The sequence below is a fragment of the Mytilus galloprovincialis genome, chromosome 1 (genome assembly GCF_965363235.1).
Source record: "Mytilus galloprovincialis chromosome 1, xbMytGall1.hap1.1, whole genome shotgun sequence".
NCBI lineage: Eukaryota > Metazoa > Mollusca > Bivalvia > Mytilida > Mytilidae > Mytilus > Mytilus galloprovincialis.
Genome location: NC_134838.1, coordinates 87,328,819 through 87,340,004, shown reverse-complemented (window position 1 = coordinate 87,340,004; position 11,186 = coordinate 87,328,819). Strand labels below are relative to the sequence as shown.

At 32.4% G+C, this 11,186-nt stretch overlaps 1 long non-coding RNA gene across 1 annotated transcript; it reads left to right on the top strand.

The window, feature by feature from the left end:
- The first annotated feature begins 473 nt into the window (after nt 1-473).
- LOC143043254 (uncharacterized) lies at nt 474-10,287 on the top strand. The gene is made up of 3 exons (XR_012968275.1): nt 474-611; nt 5,836-5,887; nt 9,888-10,287. It is a non-coding gene; the product is annotated as an uncharacterized LOC143043254 (long non-coding RNA).
- The last annotated feature ends 899 nt before the right edge of the window (nt 10,288-11,186 follow it).

Here is an 11,186-nt window from a genome sequence, read left to right as displayed (position 1 = left end):
AATTACGTCACATACGAGGGTAAAAAGGCATTAAAAATTACGTCATATTTGAATATATGAAATTTCTGAAACAGCAGAAAAATTACGTCACATATGAAAAACTATATCTCAAAAGTAAGATAGAATTAGGATTGATTAAAGATTAAAATAGAACTAAATACTGATATTGCATTTAAACACAATGCATATTGCAATACTTATTAATAGCAATTAACTATAAAATTGAAGTATCGAAATTGGTCACGTTCATTTGCTTGTAAACAATGAAACAAGTTTAATAGCACTTCACACATATTTTGTTTCATGCACTGTTGTAGATCCTAAATTTGAGGAGCAGTTTGCAATTTGCACAAAATTCCAAGCACTTTGAAATGTTTTTCTTTCTATTTTTCAGCATGATTGATTTTAAATACATTATTCAGATATACAATTCAAGCCTTTTGATTATATGTTGAATTATAAAAATGTTTGTATTTGGAGTATTATATTGGAGATTAATGGTAATTATGTGGTAAAAAAAAATAAAACATGTTTCTGATTGTGCTGAAAAGTAAAAATCATAATGTGGCGTCAACCATTGACTCCTTAAGGCAAACTACGATACCATTATGGTAAGAACATATAGTCTCAAATGGATTATTTTGGGATTGCATTTGTGCCAATAGAAAAACGTTTTTGTTCTGGATAACGCATTTTTGAAGGTTTTTCTTATAACATACCTAGGAGTGTCCCGGTTGACTACAAGAAAGACCAACAACCGTAGGGATGTCTTTCCTTGTGCAATCCTGACACCCTGATGTGTGTTATACGACGATAACACCCTAAAGCTGGGGTCACATATTCACGATTTTTACTACCGTCCTTGACAGAACCATTCCCGATTAAAATTTATTAAAAGTCTGATCAAGATCCTGTGAATCGTGGATGGAAATTCAAACTTTAATCAAAATTTGTAAAAGAAAATAATTTAATCACGACAACAATCAGATATTGTTCAGGAAGCGTCGATATTCAACCGTTTCCAAGAGAATTGATAATCCCGTTCTGAATCCGCTTCTAATCCGATTTGTATTTTTCGCCAGGTAAAATTCTACCGAGTCTGTCACGACTGCGTCCCGATTCTACCGAATGTAATCCGACAGAGATCAGACAGTGATCAGACAGTGAACCGACGCTGACGGAAGTTATCCGTTCGAAAACTGTCGGCATATTCGGGATGATCAGGTACTGTCGGAACGTAATCCTATCCCGGTCCGCTCTATCGCATTGCAAACGGTTTTTGTCTGGTCTCAGTCGTTTTGAATTCTGTAATTGTCGGTACTCAGACGTAAGTATCATTGACGAATTTCGTATTAGTAACGGGACTGTTTCGGAACGGTTTCGGCAAAAACGGTTCGCAATCGACAAGATCTGGATGTAATCTGGACTCAATCGTTAGAAAAACAGCAACGAAAAAATTCTCCAGATCATTCAGTTCCATAGGACACCGTCCAGAATACACAGAACATTGTTCGGAATTCGATCCGATACAGCAGAATCTGTCACGTCATAACCACGATTGTAATCCGACTAGACAGAATCGGTTGAGTTTCCACAAATGTTACGGGACGCACCTAACTGTCGGGGTGCTTTGCCGAACTATTCTGACCCTTCCCGACCCGTAGGAAACTGTTACGAACTAAAACGACTGCGTCCAGACAATGATAGGACATTCCAGATAATTGAGGATACTAATCCGACTTTTTCACTTTTCGTGTCGTATCGCTGTCTGATCTCAAACGGGAACAATAATCGGCAATGTGTGAACCCCGCATTAACCCTGTATACCGTGAAACAATATGATTCACTGCAAAGATTTGCAAACTTTGCATACTACTTTACAGACAACACTAAAATGGGATATTATTTTCTGATGCATTCTGGTTCTAAATCGGCCTACTAATCATTTGTAACATAAATAAAAACTAAAACAATTGGTATATTATCTAAGAGAATGGTTATCCCTTTTCTCGTGATAAAGTACGAGCGTTAGCAAACAAACTTACAATATTGTACAGTGCTCAAGTTTCAAATAATTTAAAGCTTGTTATTTCTCTTTTGATAACTTTAATTTGTTAAGTAATTTGTAATGATTGATATTTCATAATAGCATTCACGATACCAATTTTACTGCACCGGTAAACTTTTTTTCTATGTTTAATTATTTACCCTTTAGTCAGCAGTAATCTCTGTGTTATACATCATTTCAATATGTTTTGGAGCAGTTGTAACTCATTTATAGAAATTCTTTGTTTTGAACTGTAAATTGACACAAACAATTGATAATTCCTTACTGAAAACATTATTTTCATTCTTTCTTCAGAAGTAAGAACCACCAAATCCGACAATTTCATTAGTAGAGAGCACTTAGCTATATTCTAATTAAGATATAAACTTCAGTAATAATTATCAAGTTACAATATAGTGCATTATCTTACCTCCTATACATTTCTAGGAATATGATTGGTAAAAAGCGTCCGCATGCAAACCGTGTATATTTGATATTAGGTTAGTAGGGAGGCGGGGCTTATATCATACACAGTTAGTAGTGGTGTTACGTCCCTTTATATTCCAAATTAGGTAAGAAGGGAGGCGGGCTTATTTCATACACGGCTAGTAATGAAGTTACGACTTTGGTACGGTTTGATTATTTAAAAGTATTGAAAGTTCTATTTAATATTGTTATATCAAGGTTGTTGATAATAAATAGTCATCGTTGAGATTAGGTTTTTAGTGCATACCAATTTAAGAAGGTTCTTAAAATTGATCACTTGAACACTTTAATATAGAAATAAGAAGATGTGTTATGATAGCAAATGAGACAACTCTAGTTTAAATTCAACAAATAAAGATATTCGGTAAGATAAATTCGTTACATAGTGTGCTCGTTTACTTTTCTACATTGGCTAGAGGTATAGGGGGAGGGTTGAGATCTCACAAACATGTTTAACCCCGCCGCATTTTTGCGCCTGTCCCAAGTCAGGAGCCTCTGGCCTTTGTTAGTCTTGTATTATTTTAATTTTAGTTTCTTGTGTACAATTTGGAAATTAGTATGGCGTTCATTATCACTGAACTAGTATATCTTTGTTTAGGGGCACGCTGAAGGACGACTCCGGGTGCGGGAATTTCTCGCTACATTGAAGACCTGTTGGTGACCTTCTGCTGTTGTTTTTTTCTATGGTAGGGTTGTTGTCTCTTTGGCACATTCCCCATTTCTATTCTCAATTTTATTTTAGTGACCTAATATGATATATACCGGGTCAGTAAATTCCTAATGGGGTTCGAGCTTTTTTTTCTGCACAGCTCATTAAAAATTGGTGACACAAAATTTGCATTAAAAAAGAAAATAATGCAGGGTTATGTTCTTCTCATATATTTTTTGTTATTTATTTATTACTGCCATTTTGTTTATTTTCTTTTGTTTCATATTCTGACATCGGACTCGGACAAGTTAGGAGCCTCTGGCCTTTGTTAGTCTTGTATGATTTTTAATTTAAGTTTCCTATGTATAATTCGGAGTTTAGTATGACGTCCATTATCACTGAACTAGTATACATATTTGTTTAGGGGCCAGGTGAAGGACACCTCCGGTTGCGGGAGTTTCTCGCTACATTAAAGACTCGTTGGTTGCCTTCGGCTGTTGTCAGCTCTATGGTCAGGTTGTTGTCGCTTTGACACATTCCCTATTTCCATTCTCAATTTTATGATATAATAACAAGTTAACACTTTATATGTAGCAAGTGTTGTAACGATACACATATTTCATCCAATTTACACAGACACACCATGCTTCTCTCAAATGAAATATGCTTAACACCTTGTCCTACATTTTCTTTTCATTGAAAATCATCCTGTTTGCCTTATTTTTAAATCAGCCCAGACTAGAACATGTAAAATATCGAAACTCAATGCATTTTATTTAATGACGTGCAAACCATTAAAACATAAAAAAAAAATACAAATTACTTCGTTTATATATAGCTAGTGTCCGTTATAAAGGGCTAATATCCTCAATCAGCCTTGGTTTTGCTGGAAGATGGTTGGACGTGATGTTGATATTTTGCTGGACTATTATTTTTCGAGCATATTTTAAGACAATATTATGTTACCACCATGGGAAAATAAACCACTCCTAGTCTTATATAAAATAAGGAGTTATAGAGGAAATTCAACGCCATAGTTTTCGGTATTATTCAGACTTCGGAGATGAACGATAGTCTGTAGTATCTGTATGAATATGTTTGGTTACCAATACGGGTTTTAATACAATGGTGGAGAGAGTGTCGTTGATTTATTGACGGTGCATTTTTGACAATCTCAAATCTCACTTCCTGGTGCAAGCTATATTATACATAATACAGTGTCTGCAAGGTGGCTCCACTCAATCACTGTTTTACTCAGAATGATATAGAATATTGCTATGTTTTGCTTGCCGAAATCTCAAAACTCGTATTGTTCTTATTTGATTGACTTGTTTTTCCAATCAATATTTATTCACTAATTTTTTGTCTGTTAATTTTCAAATTTATTGCTATTAAATCTTTTTGGAAATGCTATTCTGGTCTGTAGAGCATTCAGATATTTTAAATAGTTCATAATATGAGTACTCTGCCAAACCATCACTAAAAGCTGACATGTTTGAGATTTTAACCAAGGGAAATAAGTCAATGGAACAGCATAAAAGAAGGATTTACTAGTTTCAGACAATATATTGAATTTTGGACTTGCAGTACAAAAAACGTTTATTTCATTCTTTTAGTCAAATTGGTTTTACTTTTTCAAATGATTTTATCAGCCATTTATTCCCAATTGTGGTTAGACTTTCATTAAAATCGAAATCTAAATGTGTCAATTTGGGATTAAAATCACAATTCTTCCAACGCATACATTAACATGTACATATAATAGTCATTTGTTAAGCGTAATATTTTGTTTTGATATAAAATATACCCCATAACTTATATAAGTTGCACACAAATCCGGATGGGTCTTGCAAATTAGAAGCAAATGAAAACCACGTAAATTCTTTAGATAGAAAAAAATGCCTTGTGTCCGTGCTCCTGGCAATGTGCCAAATCGTTTACATTTTCATTGGTATTGATCATACCACAGTAAAATTGATGGGTTCCTGACATTACTCTAAAAACTCAACTACCCCGTCCTTGTTAAAAGGCATAAACAAGTTGGATATTTTCTTAGTTTCATTATGAAGAATCAGAATTATACAAATGAAGCTGTTACTAGAAAGAGATATAAATTTGGGAAAAATTAAGTCGTAAAATTCTTTTATTTTATTTCAAGGATTAAGATGGTGTAAAAGAATTTGTCAAGTTGTGATTTTTTATTTGGACGATTTTTTCAATATTGCATGGTTTTCTGGCGGATTGGCTCTTAAGATACAAAGTTAATCCCTCTTTGTCCAGTAATAATAATAAGACAAAATTTCTTGAAATACGTGTTTTTGCTTTAATAATAAAAAGGCAAATATAGCAATGGAACGGATTTTGCTTCAGATAACAAATAGATTGGTAAATTAAGTTATCAAAATTGTTTTCGTTTTAAGTTAACAATATTAAGCTGAACATAAGTATAATTGCAATAATCTGGCTTGATTTTTTTGGTGTTTTAACGCCACTTTTAAGCACCGCATTTTTGCTTGATGCTAACTTGATCGGTATAAACCGATAAATTTAAAATTCGAAACCCTTGATGAGGTGAAATCATAGATCCAGTATTATGTTAGTTGAAACAAAGTACGCACTTCAATATTAATCAAGTTATTGTGATTATTTTTAGCATATTTGAGAGAAGATTTCATCAGTATGACGAGATTGCAGAATGCACAATTGTGAGTATAAACTTTTCAGAAGATTTCTTTTCTTGTTCTATTCTTCTTATTCTTTGCAAACTGGTGTAAAGATACATCAATTTCATCCATAATGAATTCCGAACATCATTTAAGAATTTGATTTTCTGGGTATTATTAATTATTGTCATTTTTCTTTTAGTCCCTGTGTTGCATGTATATCTTCGTAATGGTTTCTGAAAGTCTTTTGTATTGTCACAATTTGAGGTATAATCAAAAATCAAAATCCTGCTTTTTTGTTGTTCGAATATGAAATAAAAGGTAGTTCTGTGTTATCAAAATGTTAAGTTATTTGGGTATGAGTGATATTAATTGATTCATTTCAATTTTGGCAGGGTTGAAGAGGCTCGCTTATAATAGATCAGTCCATGTACAGATGGGTGTTTTTGGACAAATTGATCGATGAAGTGTCCAGTCATGATGATTGCTTCGGTTATGTGTATTAGCAAAGTAAAAAAATGAGACACATGCATTGAATTTCTTTTGTCGAGTTTTTATCATGCAATAATTTTCAAATGTTGTAAATTGTGAATATGAAACTATGACGACAGCAGAAAATGACCTGCAAATTATGCATATGTCGTAATTCTGTAATGTTGTGGAGATGTTTTTCCTCATTTCATTCTGAATGATTATTATGTGAGTGTAGGGAATAAGGACAGGGGGGTACGTTGCAAATGAAACTTTGAGCCTATTAATTTCCTTAATGGGACAGCAAGTAGAATTGTATTTAAATTATGTGACCCAAATTTTATAAAACTGTAAATAGCGCAATTTTTTTAATTTTGATAAACATGCAGCAAAAAATGACGTTTTTTCCACTATTCATGAACATTTTGATAAATATGAGTTATTTCTGAATACAAAATTGCATAATTTTTAATGATACTTATAAAATACAGAAATTACCGATTATTTAACAAAAAACAATTTGTGTTTATCTTTTACAACAAAAAAAGTTATGATTTTCTTTCGAAAAAGAAAATACGGACACAAATCTGAATTTTGAGCAAATATATAAAATTTCGACCTCATTTTAATTAAAAAGTAGCACATGAAGATATATTCTTTATAACATATTTGATTGAATCAGGTAAAAAATAGTCTATATGCAAATTTTCATCAACTTGTAAATACAGGTTCAAAACTGTATCGTATGTCCTAGGTTCACACTGCCGATTAGATCAACTCGATGGTCGTGATTGTTAAAATTTCCATTTTGTTGTTATTTGAATTTATTAGGCGGGGAAATAGCCTCCATAGAAGATGTTATAGACACCGAGGACATCGCTCCTCTATGCATATTTAATTTCATTGGCAGTTCTTCATTTTATCAAATTAATGTATGAAGATAGTGATGATAAAGCCTTTTATGTGTTGAAGACCGTACATTGACCTATAATGGTTTACTTTTATAAATTGTTATTTGGATGGAGAGTTGTCTCATTGGCACTCACACCACATATCTTCCTATATCTATTTTAAAGAAAAGAAGGTATGTTCTTGCTTGTCATAACTCAAAATATTGTCTAAAATTACTCAACTTTAGATACCCGGTATTACCCTCCTTTCTTTCATAGCTGTTATTTTAATGAAAGAAAGGAGGGTAAAACCTAAACTTGAGTAAGTTTGGATATTGTTTTAACATATAACAAGCAAGAACACGTTAAGATAGTTGATTTAATATTAAAGTTAGAAGAAATGCATCGTTTAAACTAACAAACCACTAACGACAAACTGTAGACGCATTTGCAGCCAGTGTATAGTTTGTCTAAGTTTATGCCAACTTTGCAAAAGTATGTTAGAAACAAATGATCAAAACGTGTGCTCGGTCAACAGTGTATCGTTAGCGTTAAAAAGAAATTCGCTCCAAATAAAAAAAAACATTTTGTCTTTCGTCTCCTTTTTGTGTTAAATTACGTCAAAAAGTTTGAATGAAAAAAAAATTGACTGTAAGGTAACCTTTATGAACCACATCTTCTTTTTTATACTACAAACTTTCTGGACAAACGTAAAATACGGACAGGTAAAACAGAAAATATCCCATAAAACAGGTAAAATATAATCTTCTTATAAACCAACTTTGAAAGATAACTTAGTCATCAGCAGTCTAATAATGAATGTTATTGCACAATTACTTATACCTCTTATTATTATTTTAATTTAAGACAATGTCATGAAGGATTTTTAGCTTTATCGATTTTAAGTAACAGCCTGTGTTGACAAAAGGACGTATTATTACGGGTTAATTCATACCATGGGCCGAAAATCTTAATTCTATTATAATCCAGAAAAATGTCATATAGTTTACCTAATGCAAGCAGTTAATTGCAAATACACAAAGTTCTATTGTATAATGGCAAATGGGGAATCATTTTTAATAGGTATAATTTGACAGTGCATGTAGCAGCGTATACATAAAAAAGAAGATCTGGTATGACCAAAATGACACAGAAATTAACAACTATAGGTCACCGTACGGCTTTCAACAATGAGCAAAGCACATACCGCATAGTCAGCTATAAAAATCCCCGAAATGACAATGTAAAACAATTCAAACGAGAACACTAACGGCCTAATTACGTCTTTTATCTTGATCGTCACTCTGTTTTTAATGTGATTGTTAGTTAGTATATACATACCATTGTATTATAACGCACGATGTCTTCGTATGGCAAAATATTCTGTTCTCGTTAATTCTCTAAGAGTGCAATATATAAATCTGTGTTAATGGATATGGCGTTCTTACTTGAGGTAAATCTTGAAATGCGCTTTGGGCGCACAAAATTAAAAAGATTCTTATTACAGATTAAAGCCGTTGTTGTCCTTACCGCTGCTTCTAGATTGCTTGTCCCCGAGTGTATGAGGAGCTAAGTTCTGAGAATCTCGGTACTGATATAACTTTGAGGTGTACCATTCTAACCATGTACATTTGGAAAATTGACGGGAGATTAATATGGCTATTCGGATTCCTATATGTTATATAGCTCATAATGTATTCCAATACTTATAAGGAAAGTTATTCCTTTCACTCGTTTTAAAATCGTGACATTAAGTTTTGTTTCTCTTTGAGTGTCCAGATGAATGTTTCTTAAAGAATGTGCTTATGAAGCATGTATTTTGTTAAGTTTGATTGTCATTTAGTGTCACTAGGGTGACATTACTGGTAGTGGGATGTCTGTCTGCGGAGGTATGTTGAGCTCATTCGTCATTGTTTCAGTACTAACTTGATTTGACACGTACTGTGCTAAAACTCGTTGAATAATAAGAAATTATAAAAAAAAACTAAGCTTTCATCTGAACTTAGCCACAATTGTTTTCAAATTTCCAGTTTATTATCCAACTGAATCACATGCATTAAAATACATTTAAACTGAATGTATTCTCAGTTTTTTGTCTATATTCTTTAACCTCCCATTTATCAATTAAGAAAAACAATTTATCAGCTGAGGTAAAACATTTTAGCTGACATTTTCCCTTTATCTAATTATGTATTGGTAGATAGCAAAGCAAAACAACTAAGATGGGACACAAAAATGTGTTTCAATCTGACAATGTGCACATGAATTATTATACTTCTATTCAACATATTCAAGGTAAACAATATACGATTGACTATTTATTTGTACCAGACAAGTAAGGTTCATATATGTTTAATTATATTCATAGTAGGTACATCTATACTATACTTGAACTCATTATACTAGTTAAACCATATCAATTCTTTAAGATAAACGTTTTGTGATGAGAGATATAATATTAGAAAATGTCATGTTTAACTGTTCCGAAAAGAATGTACAGTTCAGAAGCATTTGTGGATATGAATTACATCCGTATTTAAGGTTGGACATAAACCTAGGAAGTGATTGCAAAACTTTTACTAATGAATGTATATAATTTTTTTTTGGAATTGTTTATTAATTCAATTGATTAGGATTATCATGATTATACTGTTATTTAAAACTATCGTTCTTTTTTTCAGATTTCAAATGTTCCTTTTCTGTATGCTATGGATATGCTTTGTAAATATGCTCTTCCAAATGAAACATCTAAAGAAGCATAAACAATTCAAAAAGTTATCGATTCTTAACGTTGAAAAACTAGTTTTCGATACAAATCACAGAAAAATATTGAATAAAAAACCAGTAAATAATTTCAAAGATAAAGACATATTCTTGATAAATCCTTCAGAGTTACTGTGCGAAAATTTCAAATGTGATTCTCTGCAAGTATTATTTATTGTGAAATCCTACGTTTTAAACTTTGGCCAGCGCGAAGCTATACGTAGGACCTGGGGAGGCATGACTAAACTGCGATCAAAAACTGTTTTTATCATCGGATATCTAGACGGCATTGACTATTTTGTTGAATTTGAATCAGAAAAGTACAAAGATATTGTTCAGTTAAATATGAGTGATCAGTATCAAAATGTTGTTTATAAAACAATTTATGCTTTGATATGGCTATCAAGAATAAGCATAACATCTTTATTCATTCATTTTGTTGATGACGATCGATTTGTTGATCCACTGCATATTTATGATATTGCAACACGAACCATTAACTCCGCAGACTTGATAGTGGTTGGATATTTGCTTAATCGATCAGAAACAGTTAGAGATAAAAGTTCAAAAACTTATGTTTCACAAGACGACTATCCATTTGAAGGGTATCCGCCATATATAATTGGGGGAACTATCTTGACAAATGAAAAAACTGTTCGAACCTTAGCAGTTGCAGTAGAGTACACAAAGGTTATTCAAATAGAAGATGCATATATTGGAATGGTAGCACACTCAGTAAATATAAGTCTGAAACATCATGCGGCTTTTTTTGCCTATAAAAAAAATCTGACGAGTTTTATTAGAAATGGAGTATCATCGCCTGGTTATGAAAACACGAACATTTTGATGAGGGACTGGAGTTTATTACAAGCAAAGCGTCATAGTATGCAGTTGAAAACAAAATATTAGAAATAAAAAATATATACATGTAGTCATCTAGCTTCAGTTTTTAATTAGATTCAGTTCGGCAGCCTTTTGGATATGACTGGTGAGAATATGCCTTTGTCCCTATTATTCTAATTATTAAATTTAAAAATAATGCAATATGCAGAAGAGATCTTGAATTTTTCCAAAAAAACTGCCGTTTGGGATTTATTTTTCGGTAAAAAAAAAAAGGGACAGGCCACTTCCGTCGATTTCAAGGATTTTCTTATACCAATAATCTTAATTAATTTGCCAAAACGGGGGAAGTAGTGAACGTATTTAGCGAAAAACAA